The following is a 13,958-nucleotide window of genomic DNA, read 5'->3' on the forward strand; positions in this document are numbered from 1 at the left end:
TTATTATATTGCTATTGAAATCCTCAAATATTCCTAAATTCTCATCCTAACCTTCACAAATTCTAACACGGTCTTCATATATTTTTTATTTTTCAACCTAATCTTCACAAATTTTAACACAAATACATCTCTATCACATATTAGATATGAACTTCTAGCCATGGATTCCTTACTCCCACTTTTATGTGGGAGTACCGTTAACCTGTCAAAAAATATTTACAAATTGAACCCCGTTTTTTTATTTTTGAAAAAAACTAATATTAAAATTTTGCCTCTCTAGTTTTGCTTTTCACACTTTTTTCCCTTTTCTTGTAACCATAGTTTCAGAGATGAGAGATGTTCTGCTAGGGTTTTTTCAATAATGCTCGTGTTCTTCTCCCATCTCTGCAGCTACCATTGTCGCTATCGCTGCCTGCACTCAGCACTGCTACCACCGCTTCTACTGCCGCGACACCACACTTTTCGGTCCTCTGCATTGTTGTGCTTCGTCTCTGTCCATGTGAACTACTCAGGTTTCATTTTACTTTATTTTGTTTTAATGCTTTTTCTATGGCAATTCTTGTGAATTTGGAGGTTTTTCTGCTGTCTTCGCACCACAGTTTTTATTTTATTTTATCCCTCTGCCCTGCTTTTTTGCTTTTTTGAAAAGAAATTGGGTTAAGTCGCTAAAGCAATCTTAATTATGTAAGACATAAGTCCGAGAGATACATCGTGCAGAATTGGTCTTTCTTTATCAATTAGAAGTTAAATCTTGTTGTCTATAAGATTGTTAGATTTAATTGATTAATTTTTATTTTGTAATGTGTTTGCATAAAGAATTAATTGATGGAACATGTCCATGAGAATTGAAAATCTTAATCTCTTCTAGCAAAGAACTATCTTAATTAATTTTGGATTCTTTTCGTAGCATCTACTTTTAGTTATATACTATCAAATGTACTTCCTGTCATCCTAATGTAGTAGAGTTGTATTCAGTATTCAGTGTTAATAAGGTAGAAAACAGGCTTCATCAGTTGTGAGTAAGGAGAATAGGCACTTTTTATCCTCTGCATTCCTAATTCACTGTTTGTTATTTAAGTGAATTTGAAAGTTCTTGCTCTAGCAGGATCCAACAATAATATTTATAAAGTTATTTGCCAGAGTATGCCTTTTGAGAAGTGTGCAAATGTGTAATTTTGATTGGCAATAAATTTATTTATGAGTTTAATAGTTTTACTTGAATGTTGTTTTGATTTCAAAAGAATTGTATAGTAAACCAGTTTTCAATTAAAAGTTTCCCGTCCTTATATGTCGGTGATCATATTTTGCGTTTGTGAGAATCATGATAGTTTGCACTACCTTTGGCTATAGCTTTCCACATAGAATACGTACCACAACTAAAAGAAAGCTGTAAATTTGATGACATGTAACATGGTTCGATTAGATGTATCCATATATCTAGAATGTGCACATGATTGGCCCAACAGTTGCAAAGGGAACACCACTTAGAAGTGCCCGAAATATTTGGAATGGATTTGTGCGGGCAGCTTTTCATGAGTTCTTGCGACCACACTAAGCACGAGTTATTCAGGTACATTCATAGGTTACAATCCAAGGATCTCATTATGCTACAGCATGATTCCACTTGGATCTTGTACTATGAAGTTGAATGCAACAACTGAGACGATGCCAGTAACATGGCCTAGCTTCACTGATATTCACCCTTTTGCACCAACTGAACAGACTCAAGGTTATCAGGTAGCTAGTTTGATGTTTAAATGGTTCTTTTTAGACTCTTATAAAATATGGAAGAGAAGGGTTTTTTTAATTTTATTTTCTGTGTCTGAACAATAAAATTTGGTGTCTGAAAATGTTCAACAATTTGGATGACTTGCTGTGTATCATCACCGGGTTTGACTCCTTCTTTTTGCAACCAAATGCTGGAGCTGCAGGAGAGTATGCTGGGTTGATGGTTATTCGAGCATATCATTTATTATGATGACTTGGCTCATTTGAAATATGTCCGCTTAATTTTTATGGAAAATATTTGCTATTGGAAAGGATTTTTTTATCAATTTATGAGTTAATTTATGACTCTTCTGATTTACTTACATTCAAAACAGTATTTGACATTTTTATTTAACATTGTACTTGTTCATTTCATCCGATAGTTGATAACCTTCAGTTGTGCTATTGTCTCTTGCTGTATATTTATAAGAGATCAATTTTTTGTTTTTTAATGTTGCTCAAATAAATTCCTGCAATGGCTCTTAACTATTTTGGAAACTAAAAACTCAGGCAAGAGGAGACCACCACCACAATGTTTGCATTATACCTGCCTCTGCACATGGTACAAATCCTGCCAGTGCTGCCATGTGTGGCATGAAAATTGTTTCTGTGAGAACCGATGCCAAGGATAACATTAACATTGCAGAGTTGAGGAAGGCCGCAGAAACTCACAAGGACAACTTATCAGCACTTATGGTAAAATCCTTGAGGAAGTAGGTGTTGGGGCACTTCTTTCAAATTTTGGGATTACTGAAACATCAGCTTCTTTACTTGTAAATGTCATTATAACATTTTTTATGCTCCCTTGCATTGCTCTTTCCATGAAACTTATGGATATTTCAGGCAGGAGGTAAGTTTAACTACAATTTCAAAATTTATTATGTAGTTTAAATTTGCTTTAGCCTTTTTTTGTTGTTCAAGATATTCTTTCGTAAAGTGTATTATAAGTTATAATCATATCTTTCTATAGTCTTATTCGATAACACTTTTCTAAATTACAAAATACAAAGATACTGAGATTGTAGAGAGATAGTAAAAATTCGTATATACCGTATCCATATTTTGGATGGATATAAATTTCGTCTATCTTCTTCGATCAGTTTGTGTCTTTAGATTTCTGTATTTTTATTCAGAAACTGATCTCCAATTACATTCTTATATTCAATTTAAGGACAAATAATGCATCATTGTTCTAAATGAGAATAATTATTTGTGAAATGCAGGGCACTATTGCTCAACACAATCCCCATCTTGATAGTGTCTCTAACATTACTAGTACTAAGGGATTCATTTGCCATGAGTTCTATTGTGAATGAGCAGTAACAGCAACATGTGTCATTGTCTATAAGAGCATATTCTGCATGGAATTTGGAGTGATTCCCAACATTATTTGTGCACAGATTTTTTCAACAAGTGTGAGAGGAATATGCATCTCAATTTGTGCACTCACATTTTGGATCAGCACATTGATGGTCACATCTTCATTCCCATTCTTGCTGCATCAAATTGGAGTCACTGGTGTCTTTTCATTGTTTGTTTGTGATTGCATCATTTCATGGGTGTTTGTTTACATGAAAGCTCCTGAGACAAAGGACATGCCTTTAGAAGTCATCATCGAGTTCTTCGCCATTGGTGCTAAGCCTGGAGCTGATCTTCGCCATTTTGTTTATTTGGTAACTATCTCAGAACAAAGATAGAGAGACATTGGAAGACACAACACAACTATTTAGAGAAAAAAATAAACAAAATGTCTCTGTCTTTACTTAACCCAAAATGGATGGGACAATAAAAGAGTTTATAAAGACAAGTTTTCTATTTGTGTTTGAGATCATTGGCAAACAGAACATTCATAATATTATCATTATTGTGATCACAAAGAATTGAAGCAGCAGTAGATTGATATAGTTTTGAGTCTTTAGTTGATTTTGATTCCAATTCCTATTGAGAGTTTAAGATTTCATTGGTGAAATGGAAATATTAGAACCTTTTGCTGGTACGGATAAGATTATGTATCTTTTTTCCACTGTACTTTGAAAAATAGAAATTACAATACAAATACTTAAAACAACTATAAGTGTTATGGATTGATAATATTCTAATCAAATTCTTGCACTTATAACATTGGTAAGTAATAGGTGATTGAGTTAAACTACTTTATTACTCTTATTATAGTATACGATTAAATATCTATTAAAAAAATTTAATATTAAACATACATACAAATAATATAAGTAACAAAATTTTTAAGCTTTGTTTGGTTGGAGAGAAGTGAAAAAGTAATAGAGGAGAGGGAAGAGAAGTTGCAAATTTTTATGTGTAATTCATGAAAAAAAATTTGCAACTTTTCTGTCTCCCACTATTTTTCCACCACTTATCTCCAACCAAACAATTGAAGTGTCCATTTCCTTGTGCTGGGCATTTTTTTCTGGTGAATGCTATGAAAAATTTCTCCTTGTATGAAGAGTTTGTGGACAAATGAAATCAAGATATGTATGAGGTTGTTAACTTTGCACTACAGAACTTGTTTTATTTAGCATTAATTAATTGTTGTTAAAATTAATTAATGCTAAATAAGACAAATTTAAACTATTTTTTTTTTGTCTTTCTAACATTATCGGTTATACAAATACATTACAATAAGCCAAGTATAATGCCATTTTGTGGTTGACAAGTGATAGTTGTTCGAATTGCTTAAATACCATTTTGTGATAATGTGATTGATGGTTAGAAGAATATATGAATACCCTTATCAATTACAAAGAATTTTTTTATCCAATAGTAAAAATAGGGTGACCATGCAGGCACGAAAACATAAAAAATCCTGGACCTTCTTCATTCACTACCTTAATACAGATTCTAAAGTCCTATACTGCATTCTTTTTTCACCCTAAAGTGCCAACATCAGCAATCACTGAATGATCCCATTCTGCCCTTTAACTAATATCTTCTTGGATATAACAGATTTCACCTCTTCTACCACCATATTTGGACAATTCATGGCAATCAAGTTCTGTCATTTAGAAGGATTCTCATTGCTTTTCCCAGCATTCCCACCATTAGCAAGTGAGGCATGAAATGCACGCGTAATCTGAAAAAATAAAATTTAAAAATAAAAATAAAAAACCATTAGCTTCCAGCCTTCCACATACATTTTATTGTAAATTTGTGATGCATAATAGGAAAACAAACTTATCTATTCATTGCTCTGTATAGTTTTTATCTACTCCCATACCCCCCCTCAAGATTGATATTATGTACATTCCAAGACTCGAGAAAAACAATATAAAAACAAAGAGAAGGAAAAATTGCACTTCTTATTCAAATTATGTTAGTTTGGTTAAATCAAGGGGACAAGTCTTTTTTTTCAATGCAGATTCAATGCAGAACAACCCCAAAAATTACTTATCCAAGTAACTGAAACTTTGACACAAAACAATCAGATAGCAATGCATGCTCAAGTAAGACAGCACAATTAGATGAAATGGAGAACAACCCCATCAAAAGAAAATCACTCAACCAAGTTTTTAAAAATATAGAACATATTTATATCTACAAAAAAAAATTATTTTAACTTGTAAATAATGAATGTTAAAAACCATTGATGCAGTGCTCATAGAATCACACAATGAGACATCAATTAATAATCACAAGTTTGCAACGTAAAAGTCATGGTGTTTGTTGTCAAATGCAATGCTCAGTTAATCTTGCATTCTGGACAATACCATGGTCCTTCTTGTATATGTATTTTCATAACACCAATACACCTGGAGTGATAACTCAGAATTGTTTTAACATATAACTATAGTTCCATTATAAGAATTCTGCACTTATGAACCAGAAAAATAGAATCACTGATAAACAATTGAAACAAAATTTCCTCTAACATATATCAAGCACAAATTGAAAATACAATAAAACAAAACAAAGTAAAATAGAACACGAGTTTGGAAAGAAGCAATAAAATATATCATATACAAGAGATAGGGTGAAAACGACACCTAATAGAAAATGATATTGCGGCGGCGGGAGAAGCAGGTTGAGCGGCGGCTGCGGAAGTGGGTTGCGAGGCGACTGCGGAAGCAGGTGTGAAAACGACACCTAATAGAAAATGATATTGCGGCGGCGGGAGAAGCGGGTTGCGAGGCGACTGCGGAAGCGGGTTGCGAGGCGACTGCGGAAGCAGGTTGTGCGGCGAAGATGAGCAGACGAGAGAGAATGCAGAGGGAGACGAAGAGACCATAGCAATAGTGATTGAAAGAGAGACAAAATCCTAACAGAGCAAATGGCTTACTACTTTGAATTTCAAAGTGTAAAAAAAATAAACATAGGGGTCAATTTTTAAATATTAATTTTTTTAAAAATAAAAAATAGGGTTTAATTTATAAATATTTTTTGACAGGTTAACGATACTCCCACATAAAAGTGGGAGCAAGGAATCCATGGCCTGAACTTCTATCTATTTATATTATTTTTTTGTGCGTTGTTTTTGTATTTTTTCAGTAGATCTATTATGTTTGTTTGTTTTTTATCTGTTCTTTTAAATGTGAAGAGGTCGACTTGGTTTATGAAAACCAATCATAAAATTTTCCTTGCATGAATATTAGTCAAAATTATAATAACAACATGTATATACATATGTAAATATAGATATATAATCATAAGAGTAGTTTATTTGAGATATGTGTTCCATTTTTTTTGTGATCGGATATATATAGGTGGATAATGGGCGTACCCAATACTAATATTGGATTATATATAAATTTTATTATTGACTAATGATAACTCTATTTATATTAGTACAATCAAGTAAATATTTAAAATATTAGTCTCTAAAATTTGAGTTAGGTAATTTAGTATTTTTAATGATGATGTTTAGGATAAAATAAATTTTTATGATACTTATATAAAATTTTAAAGTTAAAAAATGAAAGAGTTTATTTATTATATTTATGTTTATTATGTATTTTTTATTTTAAAATTATTTTATTTTAAAATATTATATAAAATTTTAAAGAATTTGACAAAATAAATTATTCTTCGTTATAAATATGTTTATTATAATTTTTTTAAGTTTTAAAAGTTGTTTTATCAAATACAATTGTGGTGCTTGTGCTTATTAAAATTCATTTTTAATTTGATTTTACCAAACGTAAATGCGGCGGCTTTTAAAAAGCTGTCTTTTAAAAGACAGCTTTCATAAGCTACTTTCAAAAAGTAAAAGTTTTACCAAATCAAGCATAAATCAAATTATGGGTAAATGGCAGTATTAAGCCAACTTGCATGAAATTTTACATGATTAAGCCAAACAGAAAAATGAGACATGAATTAATCAAAAGCATGTCTCTGTATAATTCGAATCAACCCCATTTGAACTAAAAAGCTTAGTAATTCGAATCAAACCTCTTCGAATTAGTGAGGGAGTTTGCAGTTTTAGTAGTTCGAATCAGACTAATTCAAATCATGCATAGGAAAGTTTGATTCGAATTATGCATAGGAAGTTGGAATTTAGCTCATTGGAATGAATCTGTTTCGATTTACTGGCAAATTGAGTTCTATTTATAAATAAAATTTGGACTATTAAATTTAATACAAAATCAACCTATATAAATATTAATAAAAATTTTGTAATAAAGAGAGTACTTAACTTATCAATTTTTATATGTTATTTTTAAGTTAATAAATAAATAAATATTAATTTTTATTATAATAATAAAAAATTATAGCATATTAAAATAAAATACTAAAAAATACTATATAATATAAAAATATATACCAAAAAAAGTATAAAAAAATATTATAACAAATTTAAAAAGATAATATTATAATTTAATATCATATTTTTTTAGTAATTATCTATCTAAAAGTGATTTTAACTAATATTATCTAAATAATATTTATTTTATTAAAATTAATTTTAATATAAAATGGTCAAATATAAGTTAATTTTAACTCTTATTAATAAATTAAATTAAAAATAATATATAAAAATTGACTCATATTTATTAAATTTTAATAACATATAAATATTTAACAACTTTTTAAATACTTTTTAATAATATATTTATTAAATACTCTTTTTATAAAGTATTTAAATATTCTTTTGATAAAGTATTTAAAGTATATAAAAATGTACTCCTATTATAAAAAGAGTATTTAAAAAATCGTTAAATTTTTATATGTTATTAAAAATTTAATAAATACAAGTACATTTTTATATGTTATTTTTAATTCAATTTACTAATAGGAGTTAAAATTAATTTATGTTTGATAATTTTATACTAAATTAATTTTAATAAAATAAATATTATTTGAATAATATTAGTTAAAATTATTTTTAGATAAATAATTACTAAAAAAATATGATATTAAATTATCATATTATCTTTTTAAATTTGGTATAATCTTGTTTTATACATTTTTTTAGTATATTTTTTTATATTATACAGTATTTTTTCTAGTATCCTATTTTAGTATGCTATAATTTTTTATTATTATAATAAAATTACTATTTATTTATTTATTAACTTAAAAATAACATATAAAAATTGATAAGTTAAGTACTCTCTTTTATTACAAAATTTTTATTAATATTTGTATAGGTTGATTTTACATTAAATTTAATAGTCCAAATTTTATTTATAGATAGAACTCAATTTGCCAGTAAATCTAAACAGACTCATTCGAATTAGTTAGATTCGAACTTCTTATCCATAATTCGAATCAGGTTGATTCGAATTTTCTCATGCATGATTCGAATCAGTCTGATTCGAACTACTAAAACTGCAAACTCTCTCACTAGTTCGAATGGGGTTGATTCGAATTATATAGAAATATGTTTTTGGTTGATCCATGTCTCATCTTTCCATTTGGCTTAATTATGTAAAATCTCATGCAAGCTGACTTAATACTGTCATTTGCCCTAAAATGATAGCACCTACGTAACGTTTTTCAATCTAGGAGATCCATTTAATTTTCTATTTCAATTTATTTTTTTATATGATTTGTTCTTAATTTTGATAAAATAAATGTTATTTAAATAATATTAATTAAAATTATTTTTAGATAAATAATTATTAAAAAAGACATGATATTAAATTATAATATTATCTTTTTAAACATATTTAATTTCTTGATTATTTTTTTAAGTATATTTTTTATATAGTATTTTTTTAATACTTTACAATTTTTTGCTATTATTATTATTATTATTATTATTATTATTAATATTTTTGTTTAATTTGTTTTATTTAATAGGCTCAATAAATTATATTATAAAAAATGACAATAATAAATATAATATACAACAATTTCAGTTATAAAAATATATAATATCAAATAATAAAATTTAACAAAAAATAATAAATAATAAAAAAATATTTTTATTAATTTTTTTTAAATGACACATATCTTCTTACTGATACAAATTTAATATGATACAATATTTTTTTACTAATATTAGTATTATTTTAAAATTTATATCTAATATAAATTTTAATTTTAAATTAATTTAATTATTTATCATAAAAAAAAATCAGAACTAAGCCAAAAAAAATAAAAATTACCCTGTTTTTCTTACTTGGAATCTTGGAATTCCCTAATTTACAAATTTCGAGCAAGGAGCCCATAATTACTCAACCCTACAAATACTAAATTAAAACATTAAAAAAAAAAAAAAAAAAAAAAAGGAAAGAACGAGGTCCAAATTTACATGCCACACTAGGTAACTATCATTTCCAAAAAACAAGCAAAATGAGCCACATTAGAGAATACAGACCCAGGTGTAAGTATGTTATGTTATAATAACGTCAGCACTTACCTTATCATAATATAAATTAATTGGCTTGCCACCTCTGTATCTTATTGGATGTGGACCATTTCTGTTTCATAATTCATAAACTTTTCTGAAGACCAAAAAACTTGATGTACTTTACTTTTCATTTGTAACTGTCACTATAATTTAAATTTTAAGTGAAAATACATGTAATATAGTTTTTGTAATTATGTTTTTTTTTTTTCTAAGATTAAGTTGGAATATCTTTTCTTCTCTCAAAGCAGTGAAATTTATATGTATGTGTTTGACTAATTGAATTAAAAGTTTATATTAAATTGATTTTATAAATTTGATTTTAATAAAGAGTGAATTTGTATTAAAATGATTTATATTTGATAAATTTGTATCCAAATAAATTATAATAAAATAAATATTATTTAGATTTTAGATTAAAATTATTAAAAAAAATGAAAATTTTTTAAAATTCTTTGGCTATAAATATTTATTTGAAAAGAATTTAAATTTCTATATTAAAATTTAGTACTCTTTCTTATCATAATTTCCGTACTTATTTTTAGTATTTTTTTTTATTTAGCTTGATCTTTCTAATAGAATTAATAATTTAAATTATAAAAAATAATAATAATAAATAAAATACATACTAATTTAAGAATATATAGTAAAAATTATACAAAATCAAACAAAAAACAACAAAATTCTATTAAAAAATATATACAATAAATATGATTAAAAAATTTATATAAATAATAAGTATTAAAATTTCTATTAAAAATTACAACAATATGTATAAGGAAACATAAAAAAACTCTAAAGAAGAACATCTATACTATGAAAAAAATAAAAAATTTATAAAAAATTAAAATTTTAAAAAGTACTCAAATAATAATATGAAAAGTATTTTTTTATAAAGTATAACAATAAAAATCAAAATAAAAAAATTCTAATAATTATTTTTAGTATTTTTTGTTATAAAAATTGAATGAAAAAAAAATTAACAATTACTTTTTTAATCTAATAATTAAATACAAAAGCTACAATATATTTACAGTGAAGCAAAATTATTAAGAAAATGAAAAGTAAACAAAATTTTATCGTAAAAGAAAAAAGTTGAATGTACTTGCAGTATTTTCAATCCTAAACCAAAGCAACAACAAGGATTGATTGCTGAGCATATAATTAAAGCTTAAATTAATTAAATGAGTTAATGATTTAACTTTAACGGAACATTGGGTGGGGTACATACATTGACAAAGAGGAAAATGGCTGTGTTGTGTCATTAGACAATGTATGACAGTTGATCCATAGGGTACGTACAAAGGTAGTATTCTTTTAAGTAAAGAATAAAGTAGCGATAATTTCAGCGTCGACAGAAATAAAACAGACTTTTTGATCCAAACAAATTAAATATAGTGGCCTACAAAATTTAATTTCCAACTGCTAGCATTATCAACACAAAATACAAATAGTCTGGCGGAGCTTGAAAAAAATTTTTGGAGGATGAAAAATTTTAATAAAAAATTATATAATGATATTTAATTATTTATATTAAAATAAAATTTATAAATATAATTATTTTATTTTTTGATTTATTATTAATATGTAGGATTATAAATAGTTAATATTAACAAAAAATAATTTTAATTTTGATTAATTAAAAATTTTGTTTAGGTTAATAAGTCAATTTGATTTTAAATAAAAAATTAATTTAAAAAAATTAGTTTTTACATAAAAAAAATTAGTTTTTTACATAAAAATCTATTTTTATTTAAAAAACTAATTTTTTATCTAAAAACTGATTTTTTTTAAAAAAAATTAATTTTTTATTTAAATTATATAAAATTAATTATATCTTATAAATTATTTTTTAATATTTAAAAAAATTAATTTTATTTTTAATAATATTTATCTCTCAAAAATCTCAAAATTAATTATTTTTATTATAAATTAAATAATATAATACAACAAAACAAAATCTTAAATTTTTAATAAAATAAAAATATCAAAATTTATTAACGTAAACAGTGTGATGCTATAATGGTATTAAATTTGTAAAGTTAATTTAAAAATAAAATAATAATTTTTTATTAATAACTTATATTACTACTAGTTATATTATAATTTTTATTATTTTAAAATAAAATAATACATAAAACTATATGAAAAGTTAAATATAATTTAGTATAATTCTATAATAATATTTAATTTGTAATGTTAATTTAAAGATATATTACTTGTTGTTGATTTAAAAATATTTGTTATATCAAATAGGATAGGATAAAAAATTTAAAAAAATAATAAAAATAAATATAAAATTTAGATATATAAATTAAAAGTATATCAATTTGGATCTGTCTTTAATAAACACAACTCTTTAAACTTTTTAGATATGCACAATAAATAGTTTATGAATATAGCCCATAGGGGGTTTAATAATAATTATCATTTTTTTACATTTGCCACACATATTTTTAAAACTCATCCAATGAAACCCTAATTTCTTTCCCTGTAAACTCAATACACTCCCCTGTCTATCCACAGAGCCACCACCACCTACTCCACTCTTCTCTGGTCTTCGCGGTCCCGTCACCGTCTAGCCCAACACTCGCTGCCGATCTTCGCCCATTTTCCGGCGTCATTCTTAGCCTCTCTCTTCCCGTCGTTCATTCGCAGTAAAAAGAACAGATAAAGGAGCAGATGAAGTTTTATCTGTCTTTATGTCAAATGTTTCCATTTTCCATGTTATTTGTTCTTGGAACTTGGAAGTGTTCATTTATGATGACAACTTGAATGCCTTTCATATTTGATTGTCACACAACATTGCAAATGTTAACTTGATGCACTCTTTATGTTCATTGGCATGACATGAATCTGATGTGTTTGATTCGTTAAGGTAGTTTATTCTTGTGGATCTTCATTGTTGTGTATCAGTGCTTTTATTCTTGTGCTTGAGTTAATTAGTGATATATGATATAGTCAATGAGAGCTGTGACTTATGCAATAACACATTGAATGATTGAGTTGAACAGATTTTTAGCACGTTCTTACATTCTGAGGACAGAGGTCCGGGAACTCTCTTGGTCATTCCATTCATCATATGACATAATGGCTAATTCCTTGGATGCCACATCATTTTCAAATTTTTTAGCTGTATCTTATGACAGATTTGGTTGCAGACAATAATAAAGAATCAAATTTTGTGTAAAAGGGTGTTGTTCCTTTTTACTAATTACTGAGGTAGAAGCTGTCCTAAGGGAACTGGGAATTGATAATCTATTGAAGTGTTATGTAACTAATAATTAGTATATAGAATAGTATGAAGGAGTTAATAGCATATTCATTGTCACATTTCACATTCTTACTTCAATCAAATGGTGCCTGGAATATTGATCATGCTTCCCATTTGATTTCAACTTTTAGAAATACACTCCAGAAAGCCCTGCTGATGCTACCAGAAACTTGTCTCAACAGAATCTCAACTTCTAAGAACTTCTATTGAAGGAGTTGAGCTAAAGCCATGAATAAAGAGCTAGAAGATGCAAAATATGAATTGACCGTTTCAAAGCATTGCTGCAACGACTAGAGTTAGCATAGAAGCTGGATCAACATTCGGTTGGCAGAAGATTGTTGGCAGACAGGGGAAAGCCATAGGCATTGACCGTTTCAAAGCAAGTGTTCCAGCAGGGAAAATATACAAAGAGTTTGGTATCACCAAGGAAGCTGTTGGCCTGTTGCTACTGCAAAAGAACTTTCATAAATTCTCTGAGTTTTTTTTTATTTTTGTTTCTTCTTATTCAGAACTTTTAAGTTTCAATAGTGGTATGGATTTCAATTATGAATCTGTTTCTTGAGAAATAACTTTAGCCACAATAACAAAGATTAGATTACTCTTGAAAATGGTTCTCAGAGGAGAGACATAGACTGAAGGATGAATGGAATCAACGCTTGAGTTTTTTTCGCTGTGATGTAACACTTATTCATGTATAATGCAATTAATTTAGCCTTTGGATTGGTATCTGAAGCATCTTGCTTAAATGATTATTTAGAATTCTTTAAGGCTCATTCAAGCTTAAAAATTGAAAATGTAAAAAAAAAAACAAAAAAAAAAAAAAACAGAATAAAAGGTGTAAACATGCTTCAAAGTGAGGAGGAATGACTATGCAACCTGGTTATTTAATTTCATTCTATGTTTTGAGTTGACTAATAAATTGCAAATAAAAATGAACCCTGTTCTGTTTTGTACAGATTAACAATAATGAATAAAAAATTCTATTTGAAGAATGCCCTTATTTCTATGAATGCTAGATGAAAGATGAATATACAGTTTCAACCTGCACATAACATACTCATCTCACTATAACAAAACTAAAAGGTACAGCAATACCAAGAATAAATATGCCTT

At 27.0% G+C, this 13,958-nt stretch overlaps 1 long non-coding RNA gene and 1 pseudogene across 1 annotated transcript; both read left to right on the plus strand.

Moving 5' to 3' along the window:
* Positions 1 to 1,638: 1,638 nt before the first annotated feature.
* LOC107640207 (monosaccharide-sensing protein 2-like) lies at positions 1,639 to 3,464 on the plus strand (annotated as a pseudogene).
* An 8,621-nt stretch (positions 3,465 to 12,085) lies between these two features.
* LOC107643016 (uncharacterized) lies at positions 12,086 to 13,571 on the plus strand. The gene is made up of 2 exons (XR_001620739.3): positions 12,086 to 12,449; positions 12,977 to 13,571. It is a non-coding gene; the product is annotated as an uncharacterized LOC107643016 (long non-coding RNA).
* Positions 13,572 to 13,958: the final 387 nt, after the last annotated feature.

The sequence above is a fragment of the Arachis ipaensis genome, chromosome B5 (assembly GCF_059453495.1).
Source record: "Arachis ipaensis isolate K30076 ecotype BB chromosome B5, ASM5945349v1, whole genome shotgun sequence".
Classification (NCBI taxonomy): Eukaryota; Viridiplantae; Streptophyta; class Magnoliopsida; order Fabales; family Fabaceae; genus Arachis; species Arachis ipaensis.